Source organism: Suncus etruscus, chromosome 3, assembly GCF_024139225.1.
Source record: "Suncus etruscus isolate mSunEtr1 chromosome 3, mSunEtr1.pri.cur, whole genome shotgun sequence".
NCBI lineage: Eukaryota > Metazoa > Chordata > Mammalia > Eulipotyphla > Soricidae > Suncus > Suncus etruscus.
The window spans coordinates 97,256,366-97,274,197 of record NC_064850.1 but is presented as its reverse complement, the minus strand read 5'-3'; the positions used below and the strand labels follow the sequence as shown (position 1 = coordinate 97,274,197).

Sequence of the window (17,832 nt, the reverse complement as noted above, 5' to 3'; positions counted from 1 at the left end):
TAGCTCAGATACTTGAGAAAAGTTTAATTCAATTCTTTTTATTTTAATTCAATTCTTGCTACAGAGTTTTATCTCCTACAATGCTAAATATTTTTGTTAGAACTTAATATATTACTATTGAAATCTCCTAAAAAATACCATCTGGTTGCTTTCACTGTTGATTGATTCTTTTCATCACTGTTGATTCATCTTTTCATCACAGGAGTAAGTTTATATTTAAAATTGGATTTATAATTAATATTCTTTTGTGCTTTTATTTTCTTTCTTCTCTCTGTTCCTCTTTCAATGCTTACATTTTCCTCTTTCTTCCTCCAACACCTCTTCCTTTCTCCATCACTCTCTTTTACCTAGCTCTCCTCTTTGAAATCAGATTAGTATATTAAAATTTATCTTAGAATTGGATGTCTGAGTCAGTAATATCATGTAGAATTATAAAATAAATATTCATATTTTACCATAATTTTCTTGAGTTACATTCTACATTTTCTGAGTATTGCAAAAGAATATACTTTATTTTTTGCTGAATATTTTGTATTTGTCATATTCTACTGCTATACTTACCTTTATTCCCTTTTTAATTTTTTTGTTTGTTTTTGGACCACATCCTGTGATGCTCAGAGTTACTCCTGGCTATGCACTCCAAAATCGCTCCTGGCATGGGGGACCATATGGGATGCCTGGAGATTAAATCGTGGTCCGTCCTAGGTTAGCATGCACAAGGCAGAAGCAAAACTGCTTGCACCACCGCTCCAGCCTCTAATTTTTTCTTTTTAACTTAATAGTAAGTTAAAAAAAAATCCACATATCTGTGCCAGAGCCGGGGTGCAGTGGTTGGGCTTTTGCCTTGCACTGCTGACCTAGGATGGACTGAAAAAAAAAAAAAAAAAAAAAAAACAAAAAAAAAAGCCTCCATATATCTACACAATTTTTTTGCCTGTTTTTTTGTTTGTTTTTGTTTTTGTTTTGTTTTGTTTTGTTTTTTGCTTTTGGGCCACACCTGATGATGCTCAAGGGTTACTAATGGCTATGTGTTCAGAAATTGCTAAATCGCTCCTGGCTTGGGAGAACATATGGGACACCTGGGATTGAATCATGGTCTGTCCAGGGTCAGCAGCGCGTAAGACAAACGCACCACTGCTACGCCACTGCTTCGGCCCCAATCTACTCAATTCTTGTTTGTATCAGGAATTTGTCTTCACTCTTAATAAGGTATTTTTCTTTATTTAAATCACTCCATTTGATAAATGTCAACTATTATTTTAATTTTATCTAATTTTTTATTTATAGATATGTAGTTTAATTTAAGCAATTTAATTTGTGTTGTCAAAATTTCTTGTAGGTTTGCTTTTTTTGTCTACAAAATTTTCTAAAATTCAATTTATTAAAATTAATAGTTGATTCCTTTTCTTAAAAAGCTTAAGTTTAATAGTTTGAAATAATCAATTCAAGCATTCTCCAGATAGTGTCATTTTTGTAATGCAGTATACAGGTTATTGTATACTTTGGTTGTATTCATGATATTCTAGGTCCAAATAAGTACTATCAAAAGGCAAGTTGTGAATAATTACTTTTAAAAATAATAATAAGCGGATTTTTATGCTTAAAACATTTGTGAATCAGGAAGGCAAACACTAACAAGGGTATATTCTAAATCTATGGGTTTTGTACTTCATTTTGGAATGGTGTGTAAATTTATGCTCACTCTAGGAATACTTTATGTATAAAAAATGATTCAAACATAATTTATTTATTTTCTAACATTTTAGTTTAACTTATTATATGATATGACAGTTCCATTGTAGGCAGTTATTTTCCATTTATTACTGCTTCTAGTACTTAAAAATTTGGGAATTAAAGAGTAACATTTAAATTTTCATACATACATTCAATGGAGAAATGTTCATTTATATCTTATTTTATATTTAAAAACTGATAAAATTATAATATTTAGGTTGAAAGATAGCACAACAGACTTACCTTGCTTTGGCCAATCTTTGGAACCCCTTATGGTTCCCAGAGTACCTCAGGAGTGATCCCTGAGCATAGAACCACAATTTAATACTGAGTACATTTAGGTGTGAGTCAAAAGCAAACGAAACGATTTTTTTTAATGTTTGTATAAATCACTTCTCGTCCTTTTGACTAAGATCAAGTGTAGTATTTATTCTTATCAGTGTAATAAAATGTTTGCATATATATTTCAGGAAGGAAGGACCCCCAACTAGGACATATTTTATATAGTTTATGTGGTAATAGTCACATATTTATACCTTTAATATGAAAAAATATCTGTGGCAAAGATATTTCTTAAAAAAAATGAACCACAACACTATCTAGCAATTCTAATTTAGTTTAGCACAATGATATATTGTGTCATTTCTTCTACTGAGTGACAGCTTGTGAATTTTTTTGTTTGTTTGTTTTCAGGGATTCTCAGACTCAATTACATAATGACTGGGATAGTCCCATCAGTTTAAAATTTTGGCCACTATATTCAATTTTCAAATGGTCATAATATGTGATTATAACTATTAAATACCTTTATTAGATGAAGAATTACCTAATCTGTGTTTCAGTCTGTAGAGCATATGTAACCTTTTATTTATGTCTTATTTAATAGTATTTAATAGTACTACACAAATTCAAAATTCATGTCTTTCTTACTAATGAAATGCAAACTATATTCAATCCATAACTGAGTGTATTGGTAGAAACATTAATTAACTACTAAAATTCAATTTGTGAACTGAATAAAACTAAATAAACATTTTAGATATCATTTTTATATACAAATTTCAGTCTTTTAAAAAAATATACCCTTGATAGTGACATGGGGAATTTCCTGGAAGAACAGAAACTGGTAGGTTGAAGCAAGATGGATTTGCTTCTTTGTAGGGATCTGGGATGATTATTTGTAAACCAAGAGACAAAAACAGATTAGGACAAAGAAGATTATCTGTTGATGAATGATTTAATTTATAAGATGAAAATATCAAAATATTTTTGGAAATTTTTTTGTTTTCTGTTTTGGAAAATCATACCTCTTAGTTCCAATATAATTAGTTCACAGACCTAAATTTTATTCAGATAGAGAACAGGTTTCCTTGAGAAATTACCTTCAAGGTTAAAAGTATTTACACTAAACATTAGCTAATTCTTCCCCCCAAAAAACCTAAGCTTGTTATCAGAGTTATAGTTGAGGAGAAAGAAGAACCATATTTTTCAGATCCTACAGCTCTAGTATCATTCTTACAAAAAAAATTACCATACTATGGCTGGAGAGATAATACAGTGGATAAGGTGCTTGCTTTGCATATGACTGACTCAGGTTTGATCCACCACACTCCATAAAAATCCCTTCATCACACTCCATAGAAATCCAGGAGTTATCCCTGAACACACAGCCATATATAAACCCCAAACTGTTGTATGTGACCACAAACAAATACATAAAAACATACAAAAGTGCAGAAATACAAGTGTACAAATACAAATGTGGAAATTAAGAAATGGAAAACTTTTCCATTTGGAAGACATCTTCCAATGTGAAAATACAAACAAGTTTTTTGATAAATGGCAAGTGATTCCAAGATTTTTTTCTTGGGTGTCAGTTTTCTAAAAACCAAGCCTGAATATTCTATTTATTTCATCCATAAATAACCACACAGTTTTAGACACGGACTGCCTAATAATGAGGTAGTGGATTTCAAAGGTTATTTCTGTGGTAGATGTCATATCTTTATTAGAAAACTGTGGAAACTGGTGTAAATCTAATGGGATGTCAGTGAGAAATTTCAATACCAAGTAAGGAAAACTGGACTACTATGGAGGCATCATCAAATATCTGTGGCCTTTCCTTATAACTTTCAAATGGTCTTCAAAAAATTTAATTTTATTGATATACAAAGATGGTAGTCAACTTTATTAATGAATCTCATCGAGTAGAAAAATAGAAATAGCTGACAAATCAGTTTAGATAATATGTTTATTTCCCTGATTGATTCAAGTACAGCAGCAAAGAGCTGAGAAAGAATCCTGTTTCATACAAGGTCTTGTTATAAGATCTTTTTAAGTAATTACATTGTTTTGAGACCACAGAACATTTCCTATTAGGATATATCATTGCACTTACCCCCTATCACTAACAGAAAGAACTTTGTAGACCTTTTTTTTTTTTTAATTTTAGGGGAAAGTTTGACATTTTAAAAATTCTCCTTTGGCACATTAAGTATATAATTTAAAGATTTTCAATGTGTAATACCAGCTATAGATGCTGGTACAAGTTCTTCTTAATAATTTGATCCTGAGAATCCAAAGTTCTGTTTTTTTTTTTTTTTTTTTTTTTGGTTTTTGGGCCACACCCGTTTGACGCTCAGGGTTACTCCTGGCTATGTGCTCAGAAATCGACCCTGGCTTGGGTGGACCATATGGGACGCCGGGGGATCGAACCGCGGTCCTTCCTTGGCTAGCGCTTGCAAGGCAGACACCTTACCTCCAGCGCCACCTACCCGGCCCCATGGTTTTTTTTTTTGTTTTTTTGTTTTTGTTTTTGTTTTTGTTTTTGTTTTTTGGGCCACACCCAGTAACGCTCAGGGGTTACTCCTGGCTATGTGCTCAGAAGTTGCTCCTGGCTTGGGGGACCATATGGGACACCGGGGGATCGAACCGCGGTTCGTCCAAGGTTAGCGCAGGCAAGGCAGGCACCTTACCTTTAGCGCCACCGCCCGGCCCCTAAAGTTCTGGTTGTAATGCGGATATTTTATAGATTTTCTTCAAAATAAAGGATAGTAGTGGTTTTTTATATTAATGGACACAAGTTGTAGTTTGTGTAGAAGAAAACCAGATGAAAGCATCAATAGTTGTCACATGAAGAGGTCCAGTAGCTACTTAGTACCTGGTCGTGAGATAATGAGTGACTTTGGAATCAGGCAGAGTTGACATTCCTGAACTTGGCATGCCAGGCATGCTATTCATATGTGGGCAGTATGGCAGTAATTCATTTTTCATGAAAATCAGATCTTGACAACAGGAGAAGAAAATATAGAAAGTATATATAAGTGATAAAAATAGATATGTCTGTCTATGTCATCTTCATTTAGCTAACTCAAATCCATAAACTCTTTGTACATCGTACAAAAATACAATGCTTATATGACAAGCTGCTAAGAAAAAATGGCCTAGATTAGTATTAATAACATATCAGTTGTATAGGTTAATTTTACTAAAATAGATATAGTACTTCTACATTATAATACAAATTATGTATGAATCTGAAGACAAAACTGTGTTGAACTATTCAATTAGGTGGAGCATTGAGTCATAATCTGATGTATTCACTTTGAATGGAGAGAATAGGAAAAATTAAAACATAAGTGGATATTTGGACAGTAAAATGGGACAGTTTAAACATAAGTAGATATTTGACCAGTTAGAAAATTATTATCGGGGCCAGAGAGATAGCATGGATGTAAGGCGCTTGCTTTCATGCAGAAAGTCGGTGGTTCTAATCCCGACATCACATATGGTTCCCCGAGCCTGCCAAGAGCTATTTCTGAGCATAGAACCAGGAGTAACCCCTGAGCACTTCCAGGTGTAACCCAAAAACCAAAAGAATAAAAAAAAATTATCTCAAAATGTATAAAAATAGTGACTGCATGAAAAGCTTTTTGAGATTCAGTATATAGGTGGAATTAGTAATGGGTATAAGGAGGGGATCAGTATGTTAGATATTAACCCAGATAATAAATGATGTAGCCATTATCACTGGAGACTAATACTAAGCCCATAATATAGACAATTGACCTCTATTTTTGAATCCCAGAATTTTCAAGTCTAATGTAAAATTAGAATGGTCTCACAAATTCTAGAATCTCAATGTATAAAGGTTTGGCTTTTGTTGGAATATTCGCCCTAACAATAGAAAAATAAAGCAATGCCCTAAGCAGATAACTTTGGTATTAGAATGCAAAGGGTTTGCAAAAAAGGCACCCAGGAAAAATAGATAGATGAAAAAAATAGAATAGATAACACATATTAGCTCTCTGCAAAATGTACCAGGAAGGATAGAATAATAATGTTTAGGGTTTTATAAATGTCTCCTACCTGGAAAAAAACAGAAGAGAAAATTGTTCTGTCTTCATTCTGTACTTTTAATGGTGCCTGCTGACTAATTATGTGAAATATTCAGCATCCTACCTTTACTGTATGTTAATATCTCTGTAATCTTAAACAAAGTGGGGGGGGTGGTTGGCCTGTGAAACACACAGGCCTGTTCTGGTGACCCTAAAGCTTGGAGATTGTCTTCTGTCTGTTTGCTGTTTGTCTCTGTAAAAAACTTCCCTGGTTGAGACTGCAGGAACTGTTTAGCAGTATTGAGAAATAATGTATTTCTTAATATGGTATATTCAGATGTATTAAATGAATTCCTGAGACACAGAATATTATTTTAGCAATCAAAGTGTAACAGAATTGTTTCTCTTTTATAACTCAGTACAGTTAGACAAATATGAAGTTTTCTGTCACAACTTTTTGTTGTCCAGGATTAAATATCTTCATCTCAGGGCTAGAATGAATCTTCTACCTGCTGACATAATAGAATATCCTTAAGTGCTAATCAGTGAATGTCACTAGACATTCTTGACCTTTTTGAGAATGTATTGCTTAAATTTCATGTTGAATAGCAGAAGATCAGCTATGCTGCATAGATGTAGTGGATGCTGTTGGTACCTGGTCTATAGTCACCATGCTATTTTGGATTTAACTGATGTTTCAGTGGGTTCCTGAACATACTGTTTTCCACCTTAGATTTTTATTTCTTCCATAATAAAAGTCTAACCAATTATTTTGAAGGCCACTTTATGTTTGGAAGCTGAATTAAGCATAATCACAAGCATAAATTTTTAAAAATAAAAGATAAGTTTATTTTATTTATATTTATCATCCCCATATGTTAAGTGAGGACTTACAATGAACTTTAGATAATGGAATCAAAGGCAGTGTAGTATGTATTACTCCCAATGTACTAATCTCAGCTCTAGAGACACAGTGCACCATCTGGAAGCTCTTTGCCTCCTACAAGTGACCCGTGAATGATGTCATATTGCTGAGCCAGTTCCCTTCCTAAGAGGATAAGTAGTAGCACTCTCCTACTTTACTCTACTCTGCATGTGAGAATTAAACCCAAGGGCACCTTGCAAGGCCAATGAGTGAACCCAGGGACTCTTATATATTAGGTATCCAAATCCATGTTCATAGGATAAGTAAATATGTATCATAGAATCCCTGTGGATTATCAAAGCCTCGCAATGTATTTGATGCAGACCACTTCTCTTCTTATGAATATGGTGTCTTTAAGGTAAAAAATATAAAACAAACAACTTTGCTTTTGTTTCTTGATGTCTTTATTTTTTTTTATTTTTTTATTTTTTTGGTTTTTGGGTCACACCCGGCAGTGCTCAGGGGTTACTCCAAGCTCTATGCTCAGAAATCGCTCCTGGCAGGCTCAGGGGACCACATGGAATGAGGAGATTTGAACCACCATTCTTCTGCATAAAAGGCAAATGCCTTACCTCCATGCTATCTCTCTGGCCTTGTTAAGTTTTATTTAGTTAGTTAGTTAGTTAGTTAGTTAGTTAGTTAGTTAGTTAGTTAGTTAGTTAGTTAGTTAGGAGCCACAGCCAAAAATGCTAAATTTATTCTGGTTCTGAGCTCAGGAATTACCTGGGAGGCCTGGGGACCATATGGGATACCAGGAATTGAACCTGGTTTGGTTTATGTAATGCAAACACCATAATAGCTGTACTATATCACTCTAGACACAGATACCTTGCATGCACAAGTACGGTGGTTTGAATCCCGGCATCCCATATGGTCTCCCAAGCCTGCCAGGAGTAATTTCTGAGCATAGAGCCAAGAGTAACTCCTGAGTGCTCCCGGGTGTGACCCAAAAACCAAAACCAAAACAAACAAACCTTAAAAAAATAAAAGGATCTATCCAAACTAAATAATAAACACAGTACCACTACTTCTATATATAGTAAAATAAAAATATTACACTTCTCTATATAAAATGTCTTATTTTTAAATGACATATTTACATATTGATGTGTATTGGATATGTTATATCACATATAAAATGTATTATTTAATTTATAATGATGAATTAGCTAATGCTGAAAGTACTGAAAATTTAAATGTTTCAATACTTTTTTTTTATCTTTTTCATGATTGTAGTTTGGTTTCAGTCATACAAAGAACACCCCCTTCACGAGTGCCATATTCCCACCACCTATGCCCCCTATCTTTCTTCTCCACCACCCCTGCCTGTATTTGTGACAGGCATTCTACTTCTCCTACTCATTAACATTCAATACTTATTTTACGTCTAGGGCTTTCTTAGAACTGTCTCTGTAAAACTTAGACAAAATAGTAATAAGCACCTTAATTAAATATTATGTAATTAAAGTTTTCATTCTAGCAATTGTACACCATTTATATTCATTAAGATTAACCTGACTCAATAATTGTGAGAACAAGATTTTGTTTCCAAAAAATGCATAAAGCATAATTTATTTTTTAATTTAGTTATGTTATATTGATAGCATGTTTTAGTAGTAAAGTATTAAAGTAGTTGGGGCCGGAGCAAGTGGCTCAAGGGCTAAGGCGTCTGCTTTGTGTACACTAGCCTAGGACAGACCATGGTTCGATCCTCTGGCATCCCATATGGTCCCCAAACCAGGAGTGATTTTTGAGCTCATATCCAGGAGTAACTCCTGAGTGTCACCAGGTGTGACCCCTCCAAAACAAAAACAAAAAAATATTAAAGTAGTAAATGATTTACCTATTATAATACAACACATTAACAATGTCCAGTAGTTAATTAACCCTATATTACAAATATTCTTGCTAGTTATGAAGAGATAATTATGCACTGTAGCTAATTAAAAATTGTCTTTGTGGGCCCGGAGAGATAGCACAGCGGTGTTTGCCTTGCAAGCAGCCGATCCAGGACCAAAGGTGGTTGGTTCAAATCCCGGTGTCCCATATGGTCCCCCGTGCCTGCCAGGAGCTATTTCTGAGCAGACAGCCAGGAGTAACCCCTGAGCACCACTGGGTGTGACCCAAAAAGCTTAAAAAAAAAAAAAAATTGTCTTTGTCCTACAAATCAACCCCAGAGCATCATATAAACAACACAGGTGTGTTAACATTGAATAACTTCTCCTGGACACATTGATGTGTTCTTATTTCTATTTACCTTGAAAACCTGGCACTAAAATCGAGATTCACAATCGTGAAAATGTGTTTACCATGTCCACTTTGTGATGTACAGGAGCAGCAGCAAATTAATGTGTTCACACGGACTCAGAAAATCCACAGAACCTAACACTTGTAGTGCTCCTCTGACTACCAGTATAAAATCAAATTTAATACAATATAATATTAAATATAATATTTAATACAATACGGAGTTGAAATGTATCTGTGTAAATAAAGTAGGCATTTACCATATATTTTTTTATCTTTTTCAAATCAAAACCACTCAGACTGCATCCTCTCCCTCTACCCTTTTCTTGCCATAATAAATGGCAAGAGGCAGCCACAGAAGCGACACCTAGAGCTGGCTTCACGCTCAGGAGAGGATACTCTGGCTCCTCCTTGTGGCTTCGGGTGCTCTACACAATCAGAGAAACCTCTCTTGTCACATACCATAGAAATGAACCCTGAAAGTATAGTCTTCATTTATCATATTTTAAGTGATTTTAATTTCTTTACTTACATAGGTTATTACATGGGTCTCATTTTGGGTCTAAAGATTCTTTTCCCTGTCATTAATAAACATATTTAATTATTATTAATAATATATTTTAAACTTTACACAAAATAGGTGAAGTCTATGACTTTCAAATTTAGTTAAAAGTGAAGAGAAAAAAGAAAATGTTGATTTAAATTGTTCAAGTTTTTAATTAATAAAGTTTAAAGGGAAAATTTGAATAGGACTATAAAATATAGTGTTTTTCACTATCTTTTCTATTGAAAGACTAATAAGACAAATTGCATTTAATATAAAGGAGGTATTTTCATTATTTAAAATGTATACAATTCATAAGCAAGCTAAAGCAAATCTTCTTTCCTTAATTTACAGAGTGTACCCAGAAGCACCACGGAGTTCTGCCACCCTTAGGTCCATGTGCTGACAAGATTGTTCGATCTAAAGAAGCTCCTTTCGGGATGTTTGTAAAGCTGGCTCCAAGGCTAAGAATTTCTCTGGCTTTTGTTTCATCAAATCTGAATGGTAATCTAGTTGGATTCTTAGTATTACAGTGGAAGGTAGTTTTCTTGCTCCAGCAAGAAAGTATTTGAAACTGAAAAATTAGCAAGTACAAAAGCGAAAAGCATTTATTAAAGTAAATATATACATGCAAGGATAAAGGCTAACAAACAAAGGAGGGCAGCACCCACTAGGGTCTGGGTTAAGTATATTTTGGGGAGTCAAATAATGAAAGGTAGAAGGGTAGAAGATTCATGATGCTAAGAGACAGGTCTATTAGTAATCCTCAGACCCATTTTAAGGATCAGGGTGGCATATATTTTGGTTAATTTCTTTCTTTTGTTATCATTGTTGTTGTTAGTGGGATACAACTGGCCCTGCTCAGGGGTTACTCCTATCTCTGAACTTAGGAACTACTCCTGTTGTGCTTGGGGAATCATATGCAGAGCTAGAAATCAAAACCTAGTAGGCCAGGTACAAGGGAAGTGCCCTAACTTATGTATCTGAATCTAAATAAAAACATGGGTAAGGGTGTAAGGGGAATCAAGAGATACTACAGTGGGAGTGATGCCTACTTATATGTGGTAGACCTGGGTTTAATTCTATATGATTCCCTGAGCCTGTAAGGAGTGACCCTGAATGCATAGTCAGGAGTAATCCCTGTGCATTGCTGGATGTGGTCAAAGAAAAAATTTAAAAAGGGGATAGAGGAAGGTAATGACACTAAAAGATCAATTTAGACCTATAGTTAGTATCCTTAGAGAATGAGTGGCCAGTTCTTAAGGAGGCTCCTGCTGAGAGGCAAGCACTGTTTTAGACACTCATAAAATAATCACAACATCCTATAATAAAAATTTAGCCCATTTTATATATGAGGGAATTTAATAACTGGTTCAACTGTATTCAGAGCTGGGATTTAAAGAAAGGCAACCTGATTAATTTCATCTCTTACCCAAACATAGAAATATAGTACATGAGACTAATCCATGTCAATGAAGAAAAAAATAGTTAGAAAACATTAGGGTATAGAGAGATAGTACAGCATGTAAGGTACTAGCTTTGCATACTGCTGACCCAAGTTCATTCCCTAGCACCACACATGATCCCCTGTGCCCTGCCAGGAGTGATACCTGAGCATAGAATCAAAAATAAACCCTGAACATGACTGGGAGTTCCCCTCCTTAAAAATGACACAACGTATTTTTTGTCCCCCAATTCACAATACAGACCAGGCAAAGGGCTGAGTTGAGGTATATATGGGGTGCATTTACTGTACCTCCTCTTTCTATACAGTCAGTATAAAGAACACACACAGCCTGTGGTAAGAATTGGGAGGCCTTATCTTTTTTTTCTTTTTTGATTTATATATATATATATACATTATATAATATATAAATGTATATATATATATATATACACAAAAAAAAATCTTTCACCAGTGCAACATTCCCATGACCAATATCCCAAGTGTCCTTCCTCCCTACCCCACACTGGCTTGTACTCTAGACAGGCTTTTTACTTCCCTCATTCAGTCACATTTTGTTATGATAGTTCTCAGTGTAATTATTTCTGTGACTGCACTAAACGATCCCTGTGGTGAGCTTCATGTCAGGAGCTGGACCGTCCAGTCCTCCTCTATTTTGTCTCTTGTGGATATCATTTGGTGTTTTTTGAGGGGAGGGGCTGGGTACATTTTTTTTTCTTGGTAGTTGCTATCAAATTTTTTTTCTCTTTTCCTTAACCTTTTTTTTTTTTTATCTCCAACAGCATCACATAACTTGAATAATTCAGCCTCACAAATTGAGGGGGAAAATGATACCAGGACCAGTCATATGAACATGTAGTGAAAATAAAAAATGATCACACTTGAACACCAAACCCAAAGTCAATGACAACAGACTAGATACACAATCTACAAGCTGTAAAGTGGAGACCAGTTACACTAGTATTCTTCGGGGTAAAGAAGAGAGATAAGGGAGATATGCTGAGAACAGGAGTGGAGGGAGGACAACATTGGTGGTGGGAATGCCCTTCATTCATTGTCACTATGTACCGTAAACAATTCTGTGTAATTCAATTCAGTCACAATAAAAATATAAAAAAAAAGAAATTGACTTGGAGTTCTAACATGTAAAACATGCACTCCTCATTTTAGCTATTTCTGCATCTACTAGCTAATTCCTTTTTTGTTTTCTAGTGAGAAGCTATTTAGCAAGGTCCATGATATGACCTACTGGGTGTTTTTCTTTGAAGTTTGTGTCAAGCATTGGTGGAGAGAGCCAGGAAAAAAGGAAATGATCTTTGTGTTTTCTCAGGATAAATGGATTCGGTAGTTATAGATATTATAAGAAAATTCAAATGTTACTAGATCTGAACTAGTATAGAGAGCTGATAAATATAAATATATTTTATATATTTATACATAAATATATAATATCATATATGAATATAAGCAGCACAATATTTAATATAATATAAATATCTATATTATCCTATAATATAATTAATAAAATATTATTTATAATAATATATTATGAATATATTTTATGTATTTTGAATGCATTTAATGTGTTATTAAAATAATGATAGTGCAATTTATTACCATATTGATATATTAATATATCACTACATTATATATAAAATGTATATAGAATAGTATAATCTTATAGTAATCGAGTCTATACTTCAGATATGTAATAGAGCATTTATCTGTTAAGTGATATGAAGGAGTCATTATCTCATTATACACACAGATTGATCTAGCTTTCAATTGAGTCATTTGGGGTCATAACTAGTTGTGCTCAGGTGCTTCTTGAGGCTCTGTGTTGAGGAGTGATCCCTCGTTGTGCTCTAGAGATCACATGTGGTGCCAGGTTTTTAATTAGTATCAGCTGAGCAAGGTAAGCACCTTACTTCCTTTCCTTTCCTTTCCTCCCCAGTCTCATGAGGGCATCACTTCTAGATCCTTTGATTTCAGGCAGAGCAAATCATTTTTTTTCCTTTTCTTTTTTTTTTGTTTTGTTTATTTGTTTGTTTGTTTTTTGTTTTTCGGGCCACACCCGTTTGATGCTCAGGGGTTACTCCTGGCTAAGCTCTCAGTAATTGCCCCTGGCTTGGGGGGACCATATGGGACGCTGGGGGGTCGAACCTCGGTCGCTATCTTTCCTTGGCTAGTGCTTGCAAGGCAGACACCTTACCTCTAGCGCCACCTCGCCGGCCCTGCAAATCATTTTTTGAGCCTCACCAGGAATGATTCCTAAGTGGAATCAGTGTAAACACTGATTATAGAACCAAAGTAAATGCTGAGCACTCAGCCATGTATAATCCCTGGGCATTGTCTTGTAGGACTTAAAAATAAAGAGAAAAAGAAAATAAGGACACAAACAACAATGAGGAAATCATATTAAAATTAAACAAATAACCAAAATTGAGACTAGAAAGACAATCAGATATGAAAGGAGAAACATCTCAGGAAATAGTCTCACTACCCCCACCTCTTCTGGGTTTATCTAGGTTTATCTGATTGGGATTGCTTGGAGGCTCCTGTTTCCAAGACACTTAGTGTCTGAACATTCTATCACAGTTTGTTTTAGTTTAGTTTTTTTTAAGGTTTTCTGTTTTATTTGTTTTGTTTTGGGTGTGAGACACAGCAAATTGATGCTCAGGGGTTACTCCTAGCTATGCGCTCAGAAATTGCTCTTGGCTTGCGGTGACCATATGGGACGCCAGGATCAAACCATGGTCTGTCCTAGGCTACCACTTGCAAGTTTTTAACACACCTCGCAGTACTCTGGGCGTATTCTTGGTTCTGTGGTCAGGAATCACTTGACAGCACTCGGGACTATATGATGTGCTGGGGATCTACCCCAGGTAGGATTTACACAAAGGGGAAACAACTGCATACTCTGGTTCTGTGGGTCCCTCAACAGCACAAGTAGGTTTAACATCAAGTGCACTAGAAATGAAGTTGAATTTATTTTCGTAAGTTGAGCAAAAGTCAATAATTCTACATTTTAAATTGTTGTTTTGTTGACAGTGATGAGAATCTACTCCTGCTTCCGTCAATGCTAAGGTGTCATTAATGTTCATACTCAGGATGACATATGCAATGCTGCGTGTCTAGCCTGAGATCCACCATGAGAAGCATGCACTCTGGCACGCCAAATTCTCTATGGCCCCTCACCCATGCATTGACACAATTTTTTTTCTTTTTTTTGGGGGGTAGGGGTGGGGGTGGGGCCACACCTGGTTTTTCTTTTTTGTGGCCACACACCGGCACACAGGGGTTACTCCTGGCTCTGCACTCAAAAATCCTTCCCGGAGGTTTGGGGAACCATATGGGATGCCAGGGATTGAAAGCAGGTTGGTCCCGAGTTTGTCCCATGCAAGGCAAATGTCCTATCTCTGTGTTATCACTCCATCCCCTTCAATTTTCTTTTAAGGTTGGTTTGAATCCATAAAGTTCCTAAGCTGTTGTTTATCTGTGTAGCTGTGAATCCATCCTTTAAACCTGAATAAAAGTCAGTGATGTATTCTGAGTGAAGTTTTCTTGGTGAGCCATTAATTTCATTGAATGTTTTTCACTATATCCCACCACTGCTTTCAAGCCTGGAGGGTTGTTTGTGATGAATCTGCTGAAAATTTTAAAGATGTTTCCTTGTATGTAATTTCCTTTTTTTGATCTTGCTGCTTTAAGTACTATATAAATATGGTATTTTGCATCATTGTGAATAGCATGTGCCTTGGGGTGCTTTTATTTGGGTCTCTTTTAGCTGGTACTCTTTGAGTGTCCAGGATTGTAAAAGAAATGTGATAACTTTTTTGAATAATGGGTGAAAAAATTAGTAAAACTTTAAGAAACAATTTAAATATGTAGTTAAGGGGGGCCAGAGATATAATACAGCGGTAGGCATTTGCCTTGCATGCAGCCGACATGGACAAATCAGTTTGATTCCCAACATCCTATAAGATCCCCTGAGCCTGCCAAGAGCAATTTCTGAACACAGATCCAGGAGTAACCCAAGTGCTACTGCCAGGTATGACCCAAAAAACCAAAAATATAAAACACAAAGATATATAGTTAAAAGCATTAAACAAATATCAATGTCTAAAAGATAAGGATATCATTTTAGGTGAATGTCATCCTAAGGGAGTCTGGGGAAAGACGTGTTATCTCACAACACTTTCGTAAATGCCTTGTAAATATTTAGTAAGCATTTTTCATAATGAGTTTTTTTTTTTTTTTGGTGGGGGTCACACCTGGAAGTGCTCAGGGGTTATTCCTAGATCTCTGCTCAGAAACCACTCCTGGCAGGCTCGGGGGACCATATGAGATGCCGGGATTTGAACCACCATCCTTCTGCATGCAAGGCAAACACGCTCTACCTCCATGCTATCTCTTTAGTCCCTCATAATGAGTTCTTAAAAGAGATTTTTTTCAGGTACTATGGTAATTTTTTTCTATAGGCTAACAACTTATTTTGGCAATGATATGTTATTAAGAATTTGGAATTTTAGGTGACACCATACAAATTTTCTTAGACATATACTCATTTGTTATTTTTATGACACTTAGATGAGACCAATTTAGAGTTGGGTGTGTGGCCAGCTTTGCTTTTGCTTGTATGGGAACCAGAGTTTGATTCATGCATTTAAAGTAAGAAAAAGAATCCACTTAATAGAAATAAAGATTGACAAAAAATAATATTTGACCATCATTAAGTAAGATATATGTACATGGTGCCAGAGAGAAGGCATAGGGGTAAAACACTCCCTTGTGTTATTACTCAGGTTTAAATTCCAAGAACCATCTATTGTCCCTGAGTCTGATTCCCCATTGGCATCCACATGTGTCACAAGTAGGCCATCTAGCTAGCCAAGTGGGATTCCTAGAGAAGCAACAAAGATACAACAAATGGAAAAGCAGACATGTGTGAGCACCATGATTTATAGTGTAACTCTAGGAAGCACAGTAACTAAATGATATCTCAGGGAGGCCAGAATTGAGAGTCTTACCACCACAGTGACCCTCAGCAAAAACTGCATCTAAACTCTGCAGGAGCACAATTAAAGAGTTCAGTCCGCAGTGAACAATACAGCTAAAAGTGTGAGCTTCCTATTAAGCACAACAACCTACTGTGGGAGCATCATAACCAATGAGGTGTGTGGTCAATGGGAATCAGAAATGGCAATGGTGGAAAGAAAAGAGAATTTTTAGATAAAGTCTAAATAGACTCACTTCAGAATATTATTATTTTTGGATGATAAAACTGTAGCAGACGAGATTTTTATTATTCTATGTGTTTGTGGTTAGGTAGTGTAATGCTATTTCCACTGCATTCATGTAATAACATATTGATAGTAGTTCAAAATAATATTCACAAATATTATTCAAAATATAATGGTCTCAAAATAAGTGAGAATAGCACTTGAAAAAATATTCATTATTTTACTGGTCATTTTTGTTTGTTTTATTTTTAATATTAAAAAAATTAGCTTTAGTGCTTTGCATGCAAGAGGCCCAGGTTTAACACACACACACAAATACACACACACAGACACACACACACAGACACACACACACACACACCACTGAATATTTCCCTGAAACCACTGGAAGTAATCTCAGAGCACCACCAGATGATGACAAAAAAGAGGCAAAAACAATAATATATATGTATATATATAAATATATATATAAAAACACGAAAATAAAATTGGACAGAGAATATATTGCTAATACACTGGTTAGGACACTTGACTTCCATGTGTCCAACCAAGGTTTGATCCCTGTGATCTCACATGGTGCCTGAGTCTTACCAGAAGTAATGTCTGAGAGAAGAGCGAGTGGAAATCTCTCAGAACATATATTAATTTTACAACACCCAAAAATATTCTTATTTCTCGACTGTTTTTAGGGAAAAATAAATGGAATTCCCTAGATTTAGAGGATAATATTCAAATAGATCTCTAAAATTAGTGTATATGTAGATGTGACTTCCTATACAGTGGTCCTCTCTGATTACCAAGCCTAATCCATAAACAATTCATCTATACAATGTATATAGCCCCTCTGATATATTTCCTCTCCTCCACACCAGAGCCCCTTCTATTCCCTCATCTCCCAATCCGGATTCGTTATCTTCCCCTTATTTAACCCTCTTTACCCTCAGTTCTTTAATTTGTTAGGCACCAAGACCGACCTCCTGCCCCAACATATTCTGCCCTTTCACTCACCCTTACAAAGATCATTATTACTCATTAATTCTCCCATCCCCATCAGTACCTCACATTTATCCTTTTAAACTTCAGTACTACACAGTTCTAATCACAGATCAAAGTCGCGAATTTGATTTACCAACCCCCAACAATTTCAAAAGACATAAAATGGACCCATATGTCTTTTGAATATTTTATGTGTATTTTCTTTAACATCTATAACTCTTTCTATATATTCTTTTACCGTTACGATTCTACCCACTGTTTATCTTGTCTTCTCTTTGTGAGCTGTTCAATAAGGAATTTTGGTGGAAGAGTCCCTCAGTTTAATGCTTATGATTGAACCA

The 17,832-nt window shown here is 35.3% G+C and overlaps 1 non-coding gene and 1 pseudogene across 1 annotated transcript; both read right to left on the bottom strand.

The window, feature by feature from the left end:
* Positions 1 to 9,533: 9,533 nt before the first annotated feature.
* LOC126005471 (uncharacterized) lies at positions 9,534 to 9,735 on the bottom strand (annotated as a pseudogene).
* A 1,734-nt stretch (positions 9,736 to 11,469) lies between these two features.
* LOC126005220 (small nucleolar RNA SNORA51) lies at positions 11,470 to 11,605 on the bottom strand. Its single transcript, XR_007494389.1, has one exon. It is a non-coding gene; the product is annotated as a small nucleolar RNA SNORA51 (small nucleolar RNA).
* Positions 11,606 to 17,832: the final 6,227 nt, after the last annotated feature.